This window comes from Lissotriton helveticus, chromosome 11, assembly GCF_964261635.1.
Source record: "Lissotriton helveticus chromosome 11, aLisHel1.1, whole genome shotgun sequence".
Taxonomy (NCBI): domain Eukaryota; kingdom Metazoa; phylum Chordata; class Amphibia; order Caudata; family Salamandridae; genus Lissotriton; species Lissotriton helveticus.
The window spans coordinates 852,306,812-852,326,956 of record NC_136072.1 but is presented as its reverse complement, the minus strand read 5'-3'; positions in this window follow the sequence as shown (position 1 = coordinate 852,326,956).

Sequence of the window (20,145 nt, the reverse complement as noted above, 5' to 3'; positions counted from 1 at the left end):
CCTCATACCTTTAATAATTTTTGTCCACTAACTTTTTCTAGGTGTTGGTCAAGGGGATAGGTGTTCTTTTCTCCCTCATAGTTTTTCACCTCAGGCCTAGAGGCCTGTTCTGTCAGGAAAATGCAGTAGTTCACAAAATGGAGGGCCCTAACTGTTTCCAACTGCCACATCTTAGACTGCCCCATAGGATAACCTTAGGCCTTCCAGAACTTTCTGGACCCTACTGGACTCTGTGTGGGTTATCTATAAAAGGGCAGGGGTCAGGGAGCCATTTTGTGTAGTCCAGAGTGTGAGAGGAGAGAGGCAGCAGTGTGAGGAGGAGGACGCGCTAGAAGAAGTTAGTTGGTCTACTGGATTGACAACATCTTTCAGAAGAGGTTCCCCCTTGTGCTCCTGACCAAACCCTTTCATTGGTCTGACATTAATCTGGGTCAGTCAAGCAATCAAGAACTTTGGACACTTTCCCGTTTTGGGCCGTGTCCTACATCCACCTTCAAACCCCCCATTGGTTTAGTAATTGGCTCCCCGCCTTCATTCTGAAGTTCCAGCCTACCCGGACTGGAAGAACTGTGCCTGGTGTGTTCTGGCATCTCGTGCTGCTGAGGCGTCTCTACTGGGAGGCGTGAGGGGGCGTTGAGGTGTACAGTCCGCAGAAGAGTGGCGCTGCCAGCTGTCAAAGCCCCGCGGTGAAATTGAAGGTGAGGCGGGCAGAACAGCAGCGAGACACTGCTCCTCCGCGCAAGGGCAGAGGCGTGTACTTCCCGGGTGAAGGAGGCGGCGCCGGCCGTGTCACTGATTCCCCCGCGCCTGCGCGGCTGAGGCCTACGTCTGGAAGGAGCGAGGGGCTCCCAAGCGGCAACGCGTCTCCGGTCTCCTCAGCGTTTCCGATTCCGGTGAGGACAGGGGCGAAGGTGCAGCCTACATCCCCAGAGAAGCGGGGAACTTGGGCCATAGCCGGACCAGAGGCAGCTCGTCTGGCGCCTGCCCTCAGACAGCGAGTGAGGGAACGAAGGGCCGCCGTCATCAATCCTTACCACACCAGCACCAAGGTTGAGAGGCTGGCTGGGCGGGGATAGGCGGCCGTTACCGCTGCCGGTGGCATTTACAGCGGAGCCGTGTGTCAGCCCCCACTCCTGGGGACTGGGGCAGGACAGACACACAGACAGTAAGGAGAGTGAGGGTGAGGAGGGAAAGTGCTGAGCCCTCTCTGGGGATATTCATATCACGAATCCTAGTGCCTAGAAAGGTGCCCCGACATTCTGATCGTCTTTACTCCTGAGCTGTGCCCTAGTAGGTGTGGGAAATAGTTACATAACTCCAGCTTCCTTGAGACAGGTCTGAGAAAGACATCTACCAAGCCAGAAACCAGGGGGGCTGAATCTATAGTCAGAAGAGCGCTGACAGTTCCTATCAACTGAGGACCCCCCTTCAGACACTTATAGAGGTAGCTGAGGCTTACTGAGAACTTGTGAGTTCCCTACATTTCACTGGGTGTGCATTCACTTTGTATATAAAGGTGCAGATACGGGAGGAAAAGAGTTTAACACTGTAGTAAAGACAAAGCCAGTGGATTTGGTAGGTTAATGTAATGAGATGAATTGTTGTTGTTGATCATTAATGCAAGGTAATACTGCTGAAAGTAATCCTACTGAGATAATTTCACATTACTAAAAGTAAGCATTTCTGAATTCATGACATCTGAATGTTTAGACTGTAATTTCTTTTTCCCCACAGACAGAAAAGTGTTATTAACTTCTCCTGATTAAAGGTGTAATTTCCAATTGTGAATACTGAGAACTAAAACAAAGAGAATATTATTTTTATAAACCAGTACATATTTTCCTAACAAATTGGTGTAGTGTCCTTTTTAAGTGTTATTGCGTGGATTTACTGCTGGGTGGTTTGCAACCTTCACACTTGTGCCTCTAGAATTGCATGTCTTACCCTAGGCCAGGCTACCCTAGGTGACCTGTCATCCCAGGTTCCAACAATTTTAAATTACTGAAGGATGCAATTGTGCAGGCACGTCCTCTCAAGCTTTTTAATATCAATGACCAATGTATTGTAATTACTGATGCCAGCAATGTGGGTCTTGGGGCAGTTCTTTTGCAGAAGAGGCCTGATGGTAAGGAGGAAGTAATTGCTTTTGCTTCCAGAACCTTACGTGGAGCAGAAAGCACATATTCTACCATTGAAAAGGAGGCATTGGCTTTATGGTGGGGTGTTCAGCATTTCAGGAATTTTCTTTGGGGGAAACATATTATACTCAAGACTGATCATAAGCCTCTTGTTGATCTCTTCACTACTAAAGGTGGTGGGAGGGCTTCTCCTCGCATTGCTAAATGGCAATACAGGCTTAGTGAGTTTGATTATCATCTGGAATATGTGCCTGGGATTAGGAACAATGTGGCTGATTGTTTGTCCAGGTTGCCTCTTCCTCACAATGATTTGGAGCACAGTTATGGGGATTTGGAAATGGTGTGTGCGGTTGGTTCTGTGTCAGAGGTTGGCATTACGCTATCAGAGGCAGATTGGAAGCTTGCTGTAACTGAGGATAGGAATTTGTGTTGTGTTATTGATTACTTGACTAATGGTTGGCCCGATGACAAGTCTTTGTCTTCAGAGTTGGTACCTTTCAGGAGGGTATGTGATGAATTGTCTTTAATTGATGGAGAGGTGGTTTATTGGTGGTTCCGGAAGCTCTTTGCAAAAAGGTTTTGGATTTGGCTCACGTTGGTCACCTGGGTATTCGTGCTATGAAAAGGAGGGTACGTGAAGATTTTTGGTGGCCTGGAGTGGATAGGGCGATCGAACACTGTGTTCGTGACTGTGGTGCTTGTGTTCTTAGTGATAAGTCTCAGGTTACTGTCCCTCTCCTGTGACTCCTGTACAGGTTGAGGAATTGCCTTGGCATAAATTGGCGTTTGATGTGGCTGGCCCATTTTACAATCTTGGAATGACTCCGAAGTATGCGCTAGTTCTGATTGACTACATGTCAAAATGGCCGAAATCAAGTTTGTTGAGGGTATCAATTCTGCTACTGTTATTGATTTCTTTAAAGATGTTTTCTTGCGTGAGGGTTTGCCAGAAGAGTTGGTGTCTGATAATGGCACTCAGTTGGTGTCTGGTGAAATGCAAAGTTTCTTGAAGTCTCATGGCATCAAGCACATTCTCACCTCTCTTTATCACCCTTCAAGCAATGGCTTGGTTGAGCGGTTGAACCGTGTGATTAAGGATCAATTACAGTTGGCCAACATCAATGGTCTGAATTGGAAGAAGGTCATTTCCGACATGTTGTGGGCATTAAGGGTTACCCCTCATTCTAGCACGGGTGTGTCACCCTTTACTTTACTCAGGGGTAGAGTAGCCGGTTCAGAACTGAACAAGGATTGGATGTCGAGGAAAGATGTTGATGTTGTCAAGCTAGGTAGGGTGGCTGATGTTAGAGCTTGTACTCAGGCCAATTACGCTCAGGGTAGATTTAGATCATCTCCTGTGCGCTCGGAAGACTGGGTGAGAATCAGGAAACCTGTGCTTTTGCGCAAGGGATTGGCTCGGTTTTCCCCTCCTGTTCGGGTTAAGGACCATGTGGTGGTTCTGGAGAATGGTAAGGTTTGGAACAAGTCTTGTGTTTCTGTTGTTCCCAAGCATAAAGTGGAGTTTGTGAAAAGCAAATTTGGTTTGAGGTCTCATGTTTTGCCCACCTCTGACTCAGGCTTACTTCCTGCTAATACCATTCCTCGGGTTTTGCCCGCTTCTAACCCTGGTTCTGTTTCTAATGATGTTATTCCTCAACGATGTTCCACCAGGTGCAAAGTTGTTCCTGTGAAGTTTCGAGATTTTGTCACTTATTGAACGATTGCATTTTCATTTTGTTTTTGTTTTTTAAGGATGGGGTGGGTTAGGTGTTATTTATTTTCATTTTTCTTTTCCTTTGTTCATTGTTTGTTTATTGAGGGAAGGGGGATGTGTTGGGATGTGCTGTCTCTTTAACTGCCACGAGCTTTCTCCACGAGCTATGTTGTACTCGTGCCTTTCTTGTGGAATGTGTTTATAGAATTCCCGGGATGGCAGTTGCTGCCGGGAGAGCTGGACACTGGTCGCGATTAAAGGAAGGTCTTCATCACGACTGCCTCTGTCACTTCCTTTCACATGTTCTCATAATAAAGACCGGAAAACTCAACTCTGCCTAGGTGTCTACAAAATTAGCACATTTCTTTGTTCAGCTTCCTCCTAGCCCTGTCTATGGCTTCTGGCCTGACAGTCTAGCGCCAAACCCTTCTTTGTACAAACTCAGTCCAAAGCACATGACACCTACCCCGCATCCTAGGGATCTCCCTTCAGTCCTCCTTCTGGGATTTTATCAACGCCAAGCCTTTCTGAAGCACTAAAGCCTTCTCCCCAAATGTATAAGGAGTATATCAGGGCACTTACTCCCTATCAGAAGCCTATTCAAACAGGGAAGAAGCATCAGCAATATCATACCCCCTTTCCCGTACCAATTGATCAAACACATGGCAACATTAAAACCCACATTTGCCCTGTGAATGCTGGACCTCGCATGAGGTTCTGCTCAATTAACAAAGGAGTGTCACGCAGTTCAAATCTTCAGACCTGCACCCTGATGCCCGGGAACAGGAACCTGTTACAGAGAAAATAGTTGACCATCTGTACAATTACTTAGCAAGCCTCAACCCTGACATACTTCTGGAGACCATTGGAATACCATCTCCTCAGTTACATTATGCCCCCTTGACCCCAACCCCACTAACCAATTCCGTAGCCGTACCTATCCTGAAAGAGTGGGGTCCAAAATAGTGTGCATCCAGGCCAATAAGAGTCAGCGCCTTGCACTTTATAGACAACAGTTGGAAAGACGTAACTGGTTTACCGTCCCTATGCTTAAAAACCCTCTCCCCCTCAATGACTGACTGAGGCCGAATGGCTGCCCCACAGCAAACTGGGCAAAGGCTAGCTACCGAGTACACCTCAAGTAAAAGGCTCCTGCCCTCACTCCTTTGATCTGTCTTAGATTTGTACAGCCAGACTCCTATGCCTTACTGATACCGGTCCACCACCTCCGAGAGGATTTCTCTACTCCCTCTGCCAATCAACAGCTCAGAGACTCTAAAAGTGCTGAAAAACATCCATGACATAAGAGCTGAGAACAACACAGTCTCACCTTCCCCTCTGAAAATTGTTGGAAGAAATTTAAGCACCCTACTGAAAACATTCAATTTCAAAGGCCTTCTTTTGGGACCACAACCTTCTAAGATTCTCCTCTCGAGCTCGCCAGCGGAGGTAGCGTAACCCCACAAAAGCTTGCCTATAAAGGCAATACCAGCCAATTTGCCAGTAACAGTGACCATAGACTGGCCTTTTTCTATGAGGGACATTATGAATTGAATTACATCCTCTAATCTGCCCCATTCCTACAACCTCCTCTTATCCCCTGCTAAGAACTCAGACCAGATGTGGACCTAAGCCGTCCTTGTAGAGACTGGTAGAGAATCAGCAACCAGCCGAAACTCTCTCTCCTATGGACCAAATATCTCGTGGAATCTAGATCCTGACTCTGTCCGCCTCCGTGGCCAGCCCATGGAACCTCTCCAACTGTGAATGAGACAAAGCATCGGCAATGCCATTGTCCAGACCAGGTACATGCCTGGCTGTAAAAATTATATCAAGATGCATGCTTCTCAATAAAAAAAAAACGCAGTAACTTCTACAACTGTGTCTCCCTCGCTGACTGCCTATTAACCACCTGAACTACCGACATGTTGTCAACTCTGAAGAAAACTCTCCTCTGGGCAACTGCTCACCCCATCTACCGGAGGGATGTATGATAATACAACGCGTTCTATTACAACGCGGTATGTTACATTGCGGTCCTGACAACGCAAGTCGCTATATCGACTTGCGCTGGAGGGTGAGAGACTTAGGGACAGTGTGAATTACTATTCCAACTTCAGTCTACGTACAGTAGGGAAGGTTTGGAATAGTAATTTACACTATTACTTAGCCTAGTACGCCCTTCAGTGCAAGTCGAACAACTTGCGTAGTCAAAACTGCGATGTAACATACCGCATTGTAATTGTTGCGTGGTAAAGGATGATTCCCCTACTGAAGGGAATACATTCTAGGAATGTAATTCTACATCTATTCTGTTTCCATTCTGGTGGCCAGACCGGCACGCCAATGTCCTTGCAAGTATAGCCCAAAACCAGAATCACCTGCCATATCTGAAAAGATATGAGCATCCAAATCCATCTCTGTCAGTGCTGCTATAGTGATCCCATAAAAGGATTGTAAAAAGGCTCACCACATCCTCAGGTTTTCTTAGAGATCTGCTGACAACCTGATATGATGGTGTGATAATGCCAAACCTGAGAGTGACAAGCCCATCCTCCTACAAAATGTCCTCACTGCTCTCACCACTATGCACGCAACAGAACCTGCTCCTCTTTGACCGTCACTTTTGCTTTTTCCAACATTGCATCCAGGAGCCTCTGCATTGAATTTTTTTTCACCTATGCCAATCTGGCTTCCGTATCCCTTGAGTCAATCCCAATACCTAGAAAAGACAAACTGTGTTCGGTCCCACCATCTTCTCTGATGCCTATGGCATGCCTAGGTCACCCATAAGCTCCTGGAAACTTACCAGCAGGTGCTGGCAGGGCACGGAACCAGGTTTCCTCACAAGGAAGTAGTCATCCAGGTAATGTGCTATGTGGTCTTGCCCGTGTACCATGTGAAAAGCCACTGCAAAAACGTGCTGAAGCACTCAAATAGAGCACAGGACATGGATCAACCCATTGGAAGCACTTTCTTCACATACCATCTGCCCTCAAATTAAATGCTCAGCAGGTAATAGTTGGCAGGGTGTACCGGCAACAAACAGAAAGCCGACTTAATGTCGCTCTTAGCCATAAGTGCCCCCTTTCCCACTCGTTCCACTAGAGCTAGTGCTACATCCACTGATAAGTATGTCACTGAGACTTGCTCCGCAGGTATGAAATAATTCACTGATTGCCCTTCTGGCCACAAGAGATTCTGACTCAACTTAAACTGTTCCTGTTCTTTTTTGGGAACTTCCCCAATCGGGGATACTTTTAGGTGTTCCATAGGCCATTCCTCAAAGTGGCCTGCCATCCTGCCCTCTTGAATCTCCTTGAGCAATTTGTCCCTCACTATGTGTCTGTGCTCACTGGCTTATTTCTGGTTGATGGCGCAGTCTTGCATATCTTTTTGGCCCAGGAGGCAATGGTTCCCTCGATTATTAGGTCTCGTCCTTTACCATTCCGAAGGAATGGGAAATGGCGAGAATTCAAGTGCTCGAACTGATTGTCAAACCACCGCATTTTTTCGTGGCGTTTTCTTCGAGTGCATGTGGCCACAGGCACGCGCTTTTGGCCCATACACTTTCATGGCCATCTGTTCCTCAATGTCCCTCCCACCCTTCGTTTGATCTTGCCGCGAGTTCAGGCTAATGGCCCTCCCCCAGCACAGAGCGTGCATCGCGGCCGCACAGCACATCAAAGGGCTTCTCCCAGCGTGTGCTGTGCGGCTTCTCCTCCCCTAATTATGTGGCCGGCCGTACTTGTGTTTCCCGGCCGCTTCCCGGCCGCTCTTGTATTTAATTAGCAGCAGCAGCATTTCTCCTGCGCCAGGCCACATCAAAGGCTCTGTGCCACTTTCACCCACACAGCAACACTTACAGACACGCAACGCCACTCACACCCACGCAAGCCCACTATCATCCACGCAACACCACACTCATCCATGCAACACCACACTCACCCAAGCAACACCACACTCACCCAAGCAACGCCACTCACACACGCAACGCCACTCACACACGCAACGCCACTCACACACGCAACGCCACTCACCCACGCAATGCCACTCACCCACACAACGCCACTCACCCACGCAACGCCACTCACCCACGCAATGCCACTCACCCACGCAACGCCACTCACACACGCAACGCCACTCACACACGCAACGCCACTCACACACACAATGCCACTCACACACGCAACGCCACTCACACACGCAACGCCACTCACACACGCAACGCCACTCACACACGCAACGCCACTCACACACGCAACGCCACTCACACACGCAACGCCACTCACACACGCAACGCCACTCACACACGCAACGCCACTCACACACGCAACGCCACTCACACACGCAACACCACTCACACACGCAACGCCAGGCTACACATCATAAATAACAATCATTTGCAATGCTATAGGTCTCCCATTTACTTAAATTGAACATAATGGCATTGTAAATGACAATAACTTTCAAAAATGTTTACTTTTACAATAAATTGAAAAGGCATTGTCATTTACTATGCCAACAGCTTAAAGTTGCCTAAATGCAAGACTTATTGCATTGCAAATAGCCAATAGGGCTAGCTTTTGGGACCATCTAAGTTTTTATGCATGCGACATTTTATGTTGTTGCAACAAGGAAATTATGCTGCATAACTACTTATAAGGGCCCAAAAGCGAGACCTATTGGCAATGCCAATGCTTGGCTCAGGTAGCAGCGCATCCCCATCTCACTCTTCCCCCATCCCTAGCCTCTCCGATTTCTAAAATTAACGCCCAAGCAGTTTGGTCAGCTGACACTGAAGGCCTAAAGGTTGAGAGGCTTGCATTACAAGAGATAGGTTGCTTGAGGTAGGTAGCCTGTGACATTCAAGGCTCCAAAAAGAATTCCACTCTGCTAGCATAGGCTGAGCGTAGGAGACATTTTTGGTGTGAAGAGCCTGAATGTAACCAAGTGTCTTGTGATCCTTACAAGAGTCTTTGAGGAAATATTTTTCTAAAGGCTTTTCCCCCTCTACTCTAACATCGCAGTGGGTGGCATCTAGTTTGTAGAGTGTCTAAGGGCGATCTGTTCGATATTTTTATTTAGCTATGAAATGCCTAAAAACGTTTAGGTTCAGAAACCAAAGGCTTTTAATCCCATCCTTCCATGGTACCTTTCCTTAGTAATAGAAGGATTGGAAATGCAGCCTTTAGACCAAATTCTAATGCCCTGGGTGTCATCTAAGTTGGCTTTTTTTGTGGCTGTAAATTCTGTGAGGAGGGGGACGAGAACTAGCTTCCCTATTGATTTCTTACTGATATTTGAAGTTCTTTCCTGACAGAGTGGTCCTTAGATTGGACAAGAAATTTAAGCTGAAGTTCCAATCTCTGTCCCATTTCTCCCAGGAAATGGTTCTTATGGTTTCCAAAATTCAGACAATGTCCCTTCTCTTGATGTGAAGAAAGCCTTATTGATTTACTTGGAGAGGTCAAAGAGTTTTAGAAAATCTCACTTCTCTTTCTCATACAGAGAAGCAAATAAGGGTAAGAAGGCAGCTATGGACACATTTAGGAGATGAGTAAAACAGGCAATAATTCAATCCTACCTCTCTATAGGTCTGGAGTGGCCAGAGAACATCTTAGACAGATCAACCTGGGCCATGGTCACTTCATGGGCGAAGATGGAGGGGGAGTGTCACATCAGGAAATGTTTAGGGCAGCCACAAGGGTGAACCCAAACACCTTTCTATCGCACTACAGGTTGATTTGTTTTCAATTTATACTAATAATTTTGGAGCATCTGTGCTAAAGTTAGCAATGAAGTAATTGTTCTAGGAAAATATAGTTTTGGTCAGCATATAATCGTGTTTTTTGCTTTTCTGGTCTTGGCACATCCCCAAGTGTGAGTTCGATGACGAGGATGACAGGCATAGGGTTAATGAACCAATTACTTACCGGTGCGGTATATTATCCGTAGGAAAATCTTCCTTATCACCAATAGGTTATTGGTCACCCTCTCTAATCGTGCACACAAATTTATGAGCTTGGTTACTAACAGGAAGTGGGAGAGGGGGAAGGACTCGTTATGTGCCAATTGCCCTGATGTTTAAATTAGGAGAAAGCTTGTTTGGCGCCCCCAGTACGTAATTGGATCATTTCTATCTAAGAGAAATGGTTTATTCTGGATTATTTAGAGCCACACATGCTTTAAATGTTCGCATTAACCTAAACACTGTATAGTCTATAAAAGCATTCAAGTCAATCAGCACTGCCATATTTTTTAAGTGGCCTTAAAGTACTGTCGCAAGCTGCTTGGGAAATTGATAGTTTCAGCTGCAGTAATTGCAAGGCACAGTCATGAAGGTGAAATGAAGTTCTGAATTTAATCTTTAAAACCATTACATAACCTGAAGTACCTCCCACACCATTCCAATTCCTTGATAGACTGTATCATTCCCTCCCAGAGTATAGTATTTAACCTCAAAACCTTTCTCTCCATTTTTCTCTTTTGATTGTTTCAATATTTTTAATAGTGTTAACAACAGTTTGGTGCACACTATTATTTCTATTTTTAATTAAGGATTCCGGTTTCATAGTATTTTTTTTTAATATGTCTGTCTGACTGTGTTCATGTATATTTTGAGTTCATTTGCCGGTATTTAGCCATATTAATTGTATTTTTTGTGAAAACACGAAGCTGCATTTCGCATGCATTTATCCAACAAATTTACATTCGTAATTGGATACCTGAGAGGTTTTAGCACTATAAATAGCCATAAATAGTACATTAGTACAAATGTATGCAATTCACGGAGATCATATATCTGCATTTGTTTAAGCTTCATTAGTAATCTTTGTCATGACTGACAGGACTGAGAATCAATCAGAACAAGACTCGTTTACAGATTTTATATATTTTTTTAAATAAATACATACAGGAAAATCAATGGTTTTGTGTTTGTATTTATTTGTAAAAATCAGTAAAAGTGAACATTGGGGAACCAAATTTATAACAAATTAGAACACTTTATTATGCATTACATGTAGTCAAACTTCTAGAACGTGTAAAGAGACACTTGTGTCAAGGGCATTGTGCCAGTCTTAATGGTTTCTCCTGGTCCTCCTACAAAACTACAAAATAAATAAAGACAGAGACAATTGTTACAAAATGTATATATTTAAACACAGCAAAGGATTTTTTTCAAAAATGTTCTAAACAATTTTAAAAAACATAAACTCGTACAAGGCACAATATATCAGTTTCCACATCTAAATAATATTCAAGAAAACTACAAAATCAGTTGCTGCCTTCTTCATCCTTGGCATGGCACTTTAGCTTTTTAACCCTGGTTCAATGATGACCTAAAAAAATCCAAGAAGCTATGCCGCACCCTGGAGAAAACATGGAGAAAAAACCCAACCAATGACAACATGGCCACCCTCAAGGCAGCCACCCGCAAACACCATCAACTGATTCGTTCAGCCAAGAAATCAGCATTGAAGGATCGTCTCGACAACAACTCTCACAATAACAAGGAACTTTTCAACATCGTCAAAGAATTCATCAACCCCACCGCAGCTTCCAACGACATCACTCCCTCCCAAGTCCTCTGCGATGCGTTATCCTCCTTCTTCTACAACAAAATTGCCGACATCCACAACAGCTTCGAGAATACCCCCAGCGATCAACACTCCCCAGCCCCCTCAGATCCTACCCCACCAACTAACATCCTTAGCGCCTGGAACCCAATCACCACTGAAGACACCATCCGCCTAATGAACTCAATCCACTCTGGCTCGCCAACAGACCCCTGCCCCCACCACATCTTCAACAAAGCTGACGCCATCATCGCACCCCACCTCCATGATGTCATCAACTGCTCGTTCAACTCTGCCACCTTCCCAGATAGCTGGAAACATGCCGAACTCAGCGCTCTTCTGAAGAAACCCACAGCAGACCCCTCTGAACTTAAAAACTACAGACCCATATCCCTCCTCCCTTTCCCGGTCAAAGTCATTGAGAAAGCCGTCAACAGCCAGCTCGCCGCCTTCCTTGAATCCAACAACTCCCTCGACCCCTCTCAGTCCGGATTTCGGGCCAAACACAGCACCGAAACCGCCCTCATTGCAGCAACAGACGACATCCGAAATCTTCTGGACAACGGAGAAACAGTGGCCCTCATTCTACTCGACCTCTCAGCCGCCTTCGACACAGTCTGCCACAGCACCCTCATACAACGCCTCAGCAATATCGGTATTCAAGGCAAAGCCTTGGACTGGATCACCTCGTTCCTAGCAGGGAGAACTCAGAGAGTCCGACTTCCCCCTTTCAACTCAGAGGCCACTGAAGTCATCTGTGGAGTCCCACAAGGATCCTCACTCAGTCCCACCCTCTTCAACGTCTACATGAGCCCACTCGCATCCATCACGCGTCAACATAACCTTAACATCATCTCCTACGCTGACGACACCCAGTTGATCCTTTCCCTCACCAATGACCCCAACACCGCCAAAACTAATCTGCACGAAGGCATGAAAGAAGTAGCCGAATGGATGAAACACAGCCGCCTAAAACTCAACTCAGACAAAACGGAGGTGCTCATCCTAGGATCTTCCCCATCTGCCTGGGACGACTCCTGGTGGCCTTCCGCCCTGGGCACAGCACACACACCCACAGACCATGCACGCAACCTTGGCTTCATCCTAGACTCCTCTCTCTCGATGTCCAGACAAGTCAACGCAGTCTCATCCTCGTGCTTCAACGCACTTCGCATTCTCAAAAAGATCTTCCGCTGGATCCCCCTCGAGACAAGAAAGACCGTCACCCACGCACTGGTCACAAGTCGACTGGATTATGGTAATACATTATACGCAGGAATCACAGCAAAATCACAGAAAAAACTCCAACGCATCCAAAACGCATCAGCGAGACTCATATTAGACGTCCCTCGCCAAGATCACATCACCGGACACCTAAAAGACCTCCACTGGCTTCCCGTCAACAAAAGAATTACGTTCCGTCTTCTCACCCACGCACACAAGGCCCTCTACAATCTAGGACCCGAATGCCTCAGCTCTCGACTGTCCCTTTACAAGCCCACCCGCCAACTAAGATCGTCCAATCAAGCCCTCGCCGCAGTCCCGCGCATCAGAAAATCCACCATGGGTGGAAGATCCTTTTCCTTCCTGGCTGCCAAGACCTGGAACTCACTCCCCACTCACCTCCGCCTTACTCAAAACCACATCTCCTTCAGAAAAGAACTTAAAACCTGGCTATTCGACAAATAATGAACCCCTTCCCCAAGCGCCTTGAGACCCTCTGGGTGAGCAGCGTGCTATACAAATGCCCGAACTTGAACTTGAACCATCCACGATACTGTGGATATGGTAGGCAGCATGACGTGTAGGTAAAGTGGTATATAGAGAAGACTACCACCAACACAAACAGTTCTATAGGACAATGAATGGAGTGGGTGGGGAATTCTACTGGTCAGGCAGCAAATGAAGCACAGCACAGGATTGAGCTAGAAAGACATTAAAAAAAAGTAGGTTATTCTTGTAATTGGACAATGGTAAAATATCCGAGGGTGTCTTTCAAAGCACCTAGTTTAAAATCTAGAATATCTTTTGGTAAAAAAAATAATCAGGATTTTCATTTACTATTCTAATTAAGAATATCCTCACTTGTTTTCAATGACATTTTTTAAATGTAGCGACTCTAGAGTAACCGGCTGATATAATAATGTCTACCAGCCATACACCTGCCTGAAAGGGCTCCAGAAGACATAGGCCTAGATGTATCAAGCCTTTTGCGATTCGTTAAGGCCGAAATTCGCCGAATCGCAAACGGACATTTTGCATCTTTTGGAATGTATGTGAAATTAGCAAAAGAAGGAATCGCAAAAAATTGTGATTCCTTATTTTGCTTAAGCATTTAAGGAATCGCAATTTTGCGATTCCTTAAATGCCATGTATGAAGCTTTTTTAAATTGCGAATTCAGGTTAAGGAATCGCAAATTAACACCAACTTGAGGTTCGTGTTAATTTGCGAAATCCTTTCAAAAACCAACATTTGGCAATTTTGAGGGTGGCACGTGACACACATACATGCCCATAGGGCATGTATGAGCGCCATATGCACACACATGTAAGTTTCAGGGGTGCAGCAGGGTGTCCATGAGACACCCCGCACCCTTGAAATAATTCTCAAATTGCGATTAGCAAATTGCGAATCGCAATTTGAGATTTTATTTGCAATCATTCCTATGGGCCTCCTGGCCCATAGGAATGAATGGGAAATTATTCCTTATTTGCGAATTCGCAAAATGCAATTTTGCAAATAAGGAATATTAAGGAATCGCAAAAAAATAGCGATTTTCAACGTACATCACATTTTTCGAATTCTTAATAGCGATTCGGTAAAAATCGCTATTAAGAAATTGCAAAACGTAATGTTGATACATCTAGGCCATAGCCTCTATTGATGAATCTGCTACTAAATATTGAGTGTGAATCTCTCCTGATGTCAGAGCCTTTTGCCAGTGGGGCATAACTGGAGAAGATGCAGGCAAATGTTTTTTTAACCATAAGAGCAGCTGAGGAGAGAACGTTCAGTTGAGTGTTCAGGAAAATGTGGGTAGTCAACACTGGTTAAACTATTTTTGTCCTTCTAGTGATTTAAAAGAATACCCCCATAAGCACAGAGCCTCAAATATTTGGAAACAATTCGATATCCTTTTTTTATTTTGCAAATCGTGAAAAACAATAGAAATTTTTGTGCAAATATCCATGCAAAGCCAGGACCTTGCCCAAAACTCTCAGTGCATGTCCAAAGGCCAAGCACATCTAGTCATTTCATATTGGCTGGTGTAGGACATGGCACCCAGAATGTGCTGTGCATTGCTGGGGCCATATATAGCTGATCCAGTAGCACAGGGGCGGGCATAGTGTCTGCAGCCAGAGCCTGCTAAGAATGGCCAAAGACATGTCCATCAGTTACACAGTGAAGCAGGGGTTGGGCGCCCAGGAGGCTGGCTGAGCATCCTGTGGTCAACCTCTGCTTCTCACTGTTAAAAAGTCAGGCACAGCTAGGTTGGGACTAAGGAGATTGGGTTCATGGCTGGGCACAGCAATGCATGGATGCATGCGAGGTTGAGCTTTAGGCCTGGCTGAAGGCCTGAAAATCCAAAGTTTGGTGCACTAGGCAGGGCCATACACCACTGAGCATGGCCAGAAGCAGTGAGCGCATGGATTGGATGCAGCAAAGAGGTATAAAGAATCTCATTAAAAAAAACAAAAATTCACATAAAAACTTAGTTAATGGTAGGTTATGGTTTCTTCTGCAACATTAACATATATATATATATTTTAAAGTCTGAAAGACCCTTAAAAACACAGTTCAAGTGAAGTTATGGTTACTAAACAAACCCAACCCTCCTACCTCCCTGACATTGATCAGCTTTGGGGAGAGGAGTAAGCCTAATGACAAGGGCGGTCGACCTCTAATCTGAGGAACCGGGTTCGAGTCTCGGCAAAAACGTACAACATCCTGTGATTCTGGGCAAGTCACGTAATCTCCCCGTGCCTGACAAAAATGAATGTGTCCTTATGTAACGCAACTGGTGCTCGTGTAAAGCGCTCTGATACCCGATACCTCCGGGTCAAGTTTGCACTATATAAAGCTCTGTAAAAAAACTTTTTTTTGCTGATCAGCCCATAACTCAACCCGCCATGCAAACCAAATGTCGAAAAGCTCATGATCTCACTATATTTAGACCAACAAATATTAGACTCTTCAGCACATTTTTAAATAATAACAATAATCTGAACAAAGAAATAGTAGAGTATCCACAGTGAGTTCAGCCATACAGTCAATCTTTAGGTGATATGCATTGTGACCAGTGAGGTCATCAATGTAATTTGTGATATCATCTGTCACTTCATGGATGATCGTGATAGGATTTAGGATGTAGGAATGCTTCTATTGAGTCTTCAATACCAAAGACTTTTAGTTTATGTCTGTGCCCATGTATATGTATTCACGTGGAACATAAGGATCCCACTTTTATTAGCAGCTGGTTAATTTTATGAGATTGGCCCATACAAGAGTGAAGTTTTCTCTTTCATCTCGATTTTCCCTGGATACCACAGGGAAGGAATGCTGGCTTAAGTCAAGTGATTACTTCCGAAAAATGGTCTCACATTTTTCGATCTGGGCTTGCTATTTCTTGCAAGATAGGTACTTGCAGCTTTTCCTTATGGGAGTATTGGTACCATTGTTAATGGTTCCAAGAAGCTCTTTCTACAAGCACAGATTTCCAGCCTCAGTGATGAACAGAATAGTTTTGTTCTTAAAGCACTTGTGATCAGATCTTCCCAATGAAATCAACTAGATTGTGCTTCTGTGAGACGCGCCCCTTTGCTCTATAGCAGACCTTATTGCTTGTATATGAAGCTTTGAGGAAGTATACTCACATACCAGCATTGCTAAAAGGGTTTGCTTAATAGATGGAGCAGCCTCTCCCACAGCTTTCTTTGTGGATCACTGTTCATCAAAATTATAAGCTGAGCCTCAACCACATAAAGCCAGAAGGATTCCGCTTTATTTGGGTTATTAAGGTTGGAATTGAAGGAATTCAACTCCGGACATATGGGCAAATTGGCAATGCCCATGGCCACTCCTAAGTTATTTACAATAGATTTTGAGAGTGAACTCTCCAGTTTAATTTGGTAGATAATCTGATTTTGGGATAAGTAAATTTTTTTACTTTTTCAATTAGATTCTTATCCAGTTGACAGTTACTGCTTGTGACTGTTTGTGCAATCACCCTGCATCATCACTTTAGATTTGCTGTGGTTTGATTTTAAAGTAATTTGACTGTTTGAATCCTGCAAGAAGTTTTTTGATTTGATTCCAGGTCTTTGCAAGACGGGTGCACACATCTGCAAAAATCAAAATATGGATGCTGGGTGTTGCAATCATAAGAATTACTGATGGAACAATAGGTTAAGTGAGTAGATAGATCACAAACAATAAAAATGCATGATGCTGTCAGGTAGCCTAGGTATACACCTACTGACACTGTGGCCCCAATTTAGAAAACTAATCTGAGACAAAATTATAAATGTACGACTTTTTTTATTCATAGAAGGCACTTATGAGTTTTTGGTATTCACAGAAATCACTTACGACTCCTATCTTTACGTCTGCACTTCCGTCCGAATTTCTGCACTCGGGGCGGAAATCCAGCTCTTGGGCTGGAATTTCCGCACCCGGGCCGGAATCTCCAACTCCGGGCCAGAATAAACACATTCGAGCCGGATGATCATTTTCATCAATGCTATACACCTGTCCTAGTGCCTACTATCCCCCACCGTGCTTCAGCTGAAACACTGCCGCCGAACAGCCAATCCCAACCATGCAGCACATATGAAAGCAGAGCAAACACACCCAAATCTTCCAACATGTCGCTGAATGTGTTTGTTGCTCTGCCCCTTGCCATGCGGCAAGAAGACTTAAGGAGGAGGAGAGCAGAGAGGATAATCAGACAAAGGGTAAATTATTTGGGATGTCCAGCCAAGATGTCAGGGCCAGATACCATTTTCCTCCAGAAGTCATCTTGGAAATGGTATGTGAGTGGGAGCAGGAACTTGACTCTGTGACCTACTGCTCCTATGCCATTCCAGCACATCTCAATAAACTTTCTGCTCTCTATTTCTTTGTGACGGGGTCGTTCCAAAGGGTCTCCATTGACCTTGTGGGCATTTCTCAGGCAAGTCAGTCGCGTTGCTTGCATCAGGTACTGAGCTGCACCAATTCAAGAGCCCACCTCCACATACGAATGCCCCATACACTGGACATGAGACAAAGGGCAGCTAGAGATTTCTATCTCATTTCTCACTTCCCACGTGTGCTGGGTGCAATTGATTGTACCCATGTGACCCTTCAGCCACCCTGCCGCATTGCACACATATTCTGCAACAGACACCAATGGAATTCCATCAATGTGCAGGGTGTCTGTGATGCCAGTGGGAGATTCATTGATGTGCATGGTGTTTTCAGGCAGTACCTATGACAGCTTTGTATTCCGCATGTTACCTCTTGCCCGGCGGATGGCTGCGGGAGAATTTGGCAACATGTGGCTATTGGGTAAGTACCAAGCACTAAAAATGAAGGATCTGTGTTAATGAAATGTATGAATGTCACCTTATATTAACAACCATTATACAATAAGAATCATCAAGCAACATGCACAGTCTCAACAGACACTGCATGTACCAAAGTATAAATCATGTTCTGTGTAAATTAAAGAGGGAAATGTAACAAATTGCCCTTTCTTCTCTCCTCAGGCGATGCTGGGTATGCACTCTCACCACAACTCCTCACACCTTATAGACATCCAACCACTGTACATCAGTGTAGGTACAATAGGGCACACATATGAACTCGAGCCATCATAGAGCGCACATTTGGTCTGTGAAGTGGCGATTCAGATGTCTTGACCGTACAGGGGGTGTGCTGATGTACTGCCCTGAAGTCGTGTGCGAGATCATATTAGCCTGTTGTGTACAATATAAATTTAACGCATGGCTTACACATACCTCTTGGACCTCGGCTAGCTCTGAATCCGGGCAACCGGGCCATTGCACATTAGCGTGGTCAGGGTATGTAAGTCCGTGATCAGCTGGTTGCCACATTTTCACCTGAGCAACCTGTTGTATCATGGACAAAATGTGGTTTACATTCTGTTGTCAATGATGAAAGTTGGATAATTACAACCCTGCCCAAAAAATCTATCCTGAGACTACTTTGCAAGCCACACTAACTGTATGTAACCCACAGTTGTTGACAGGAGTGACAAAATTGACCGTACATCAGGTAATGTGCCCTGTCAACATCAGTGTAGTGGATGGCCCTAAGGAATCTATTGACTCAGAGGATAAGATGTATATGTTCTGAGAGACCTTCCCGGACCTTATGAGAATGGGTGTCTGAATCACAAAAAGGCATAACTATTGCATTGTAAGAGTTTTTGCCCCCAACAGATTTGGCTCCCCCACAAATGATGGGCCCATAATGTGAGTGACGATGTTCTGGGTGAATCAGGCACTTTGTGTCTCGGATACACAGCACAGGTTCCCCAAATTTAAAGTAACACAACAGACAAGTCTTGTGTTAAGCCATAAATATGGAATACATGTACCATAATGCAAAGGAGGAGAAAACTAAACTGGGTATGGTGTTGTGCCCTATTCCCAGCCAAAATCCTATTGAATGGTCTTTTCTACCTTTTATTTCATGTCTATGATTTTCTCTTACGCTGTCATTTCAGGTTTCCACGCTACAGAACAACAGGATGGCAGAGAATTTGATCTGTGCTGATGGATTAATCTGATTGAACACAAATTGCTGTCAACAACTTCCTGTGATGATTTCCTGTCTTCAACTTCCTATATGTCACTTCCTGTATGAAAGAATGGGATCTGGTCTGTTTTCACATCTTCCGGCACAACTGCGTGCTTTCCGGTTGTGGAGCATATGCCTCGTATACAGACCCTACGCTCCGCAACCGGAGATTACGGATTCAGGGGAAACTCCGAAAACAAACAATCAGTTTTGTTTGGAGGGGGGAGGCGGGGAGCAGAGCTTCATGGAGTTTTTCCCCAACTCTGTGGAACTCCGCATAGTGGCACTATGCCAGCTCCACCCAGGTTTAGAGATGACAGTGAACATACACATAAATTAAGCTCCTAATCACTGTCAACTGTATAGTGTGATCAGAGGAGAAAAAAGTCTACCCTTGGCTCATATAGGTATGTGTCTTGTTCTGACGTATACAACAATCACATCATGATTTGTCTTACATTTCAGTGGGTTCAGCTGGCCACAAAGACCAACAGCAGGACCTGGTTTGGAGCAGGACATCTTTGGTGCGCCGGCAGCCACGACCTCTATCCACAAGTGAGGAAGAAGAGATGAGGTGGGCCTTCTACATTAGGAGGAAGGGGGATTTGCACCCACCCGGACTGAGCAGAAAGACACCCCTGGGGCTACGGACCCCGTGGAGGCTAAGGACATTGAAGGAGGGGAATAACTGGACACCTCTGGCCAGGGGGGGAGGAGATCGGTTCTTCCCCGGACCATTCACCACTTACTTTTGGCGGGTGTCCCAGGGGCAGACATAACCTGGGCCTGCCATCAGCTCCTCCTTAACTCTAGAGGCCCCCATTTCATTAGGGCCTAAAGCTGCATCCCCTACAACCAGTCTCCCTCATCTTGGCTGCCAGGCAGTCACCAACATTGGCTCTGAAC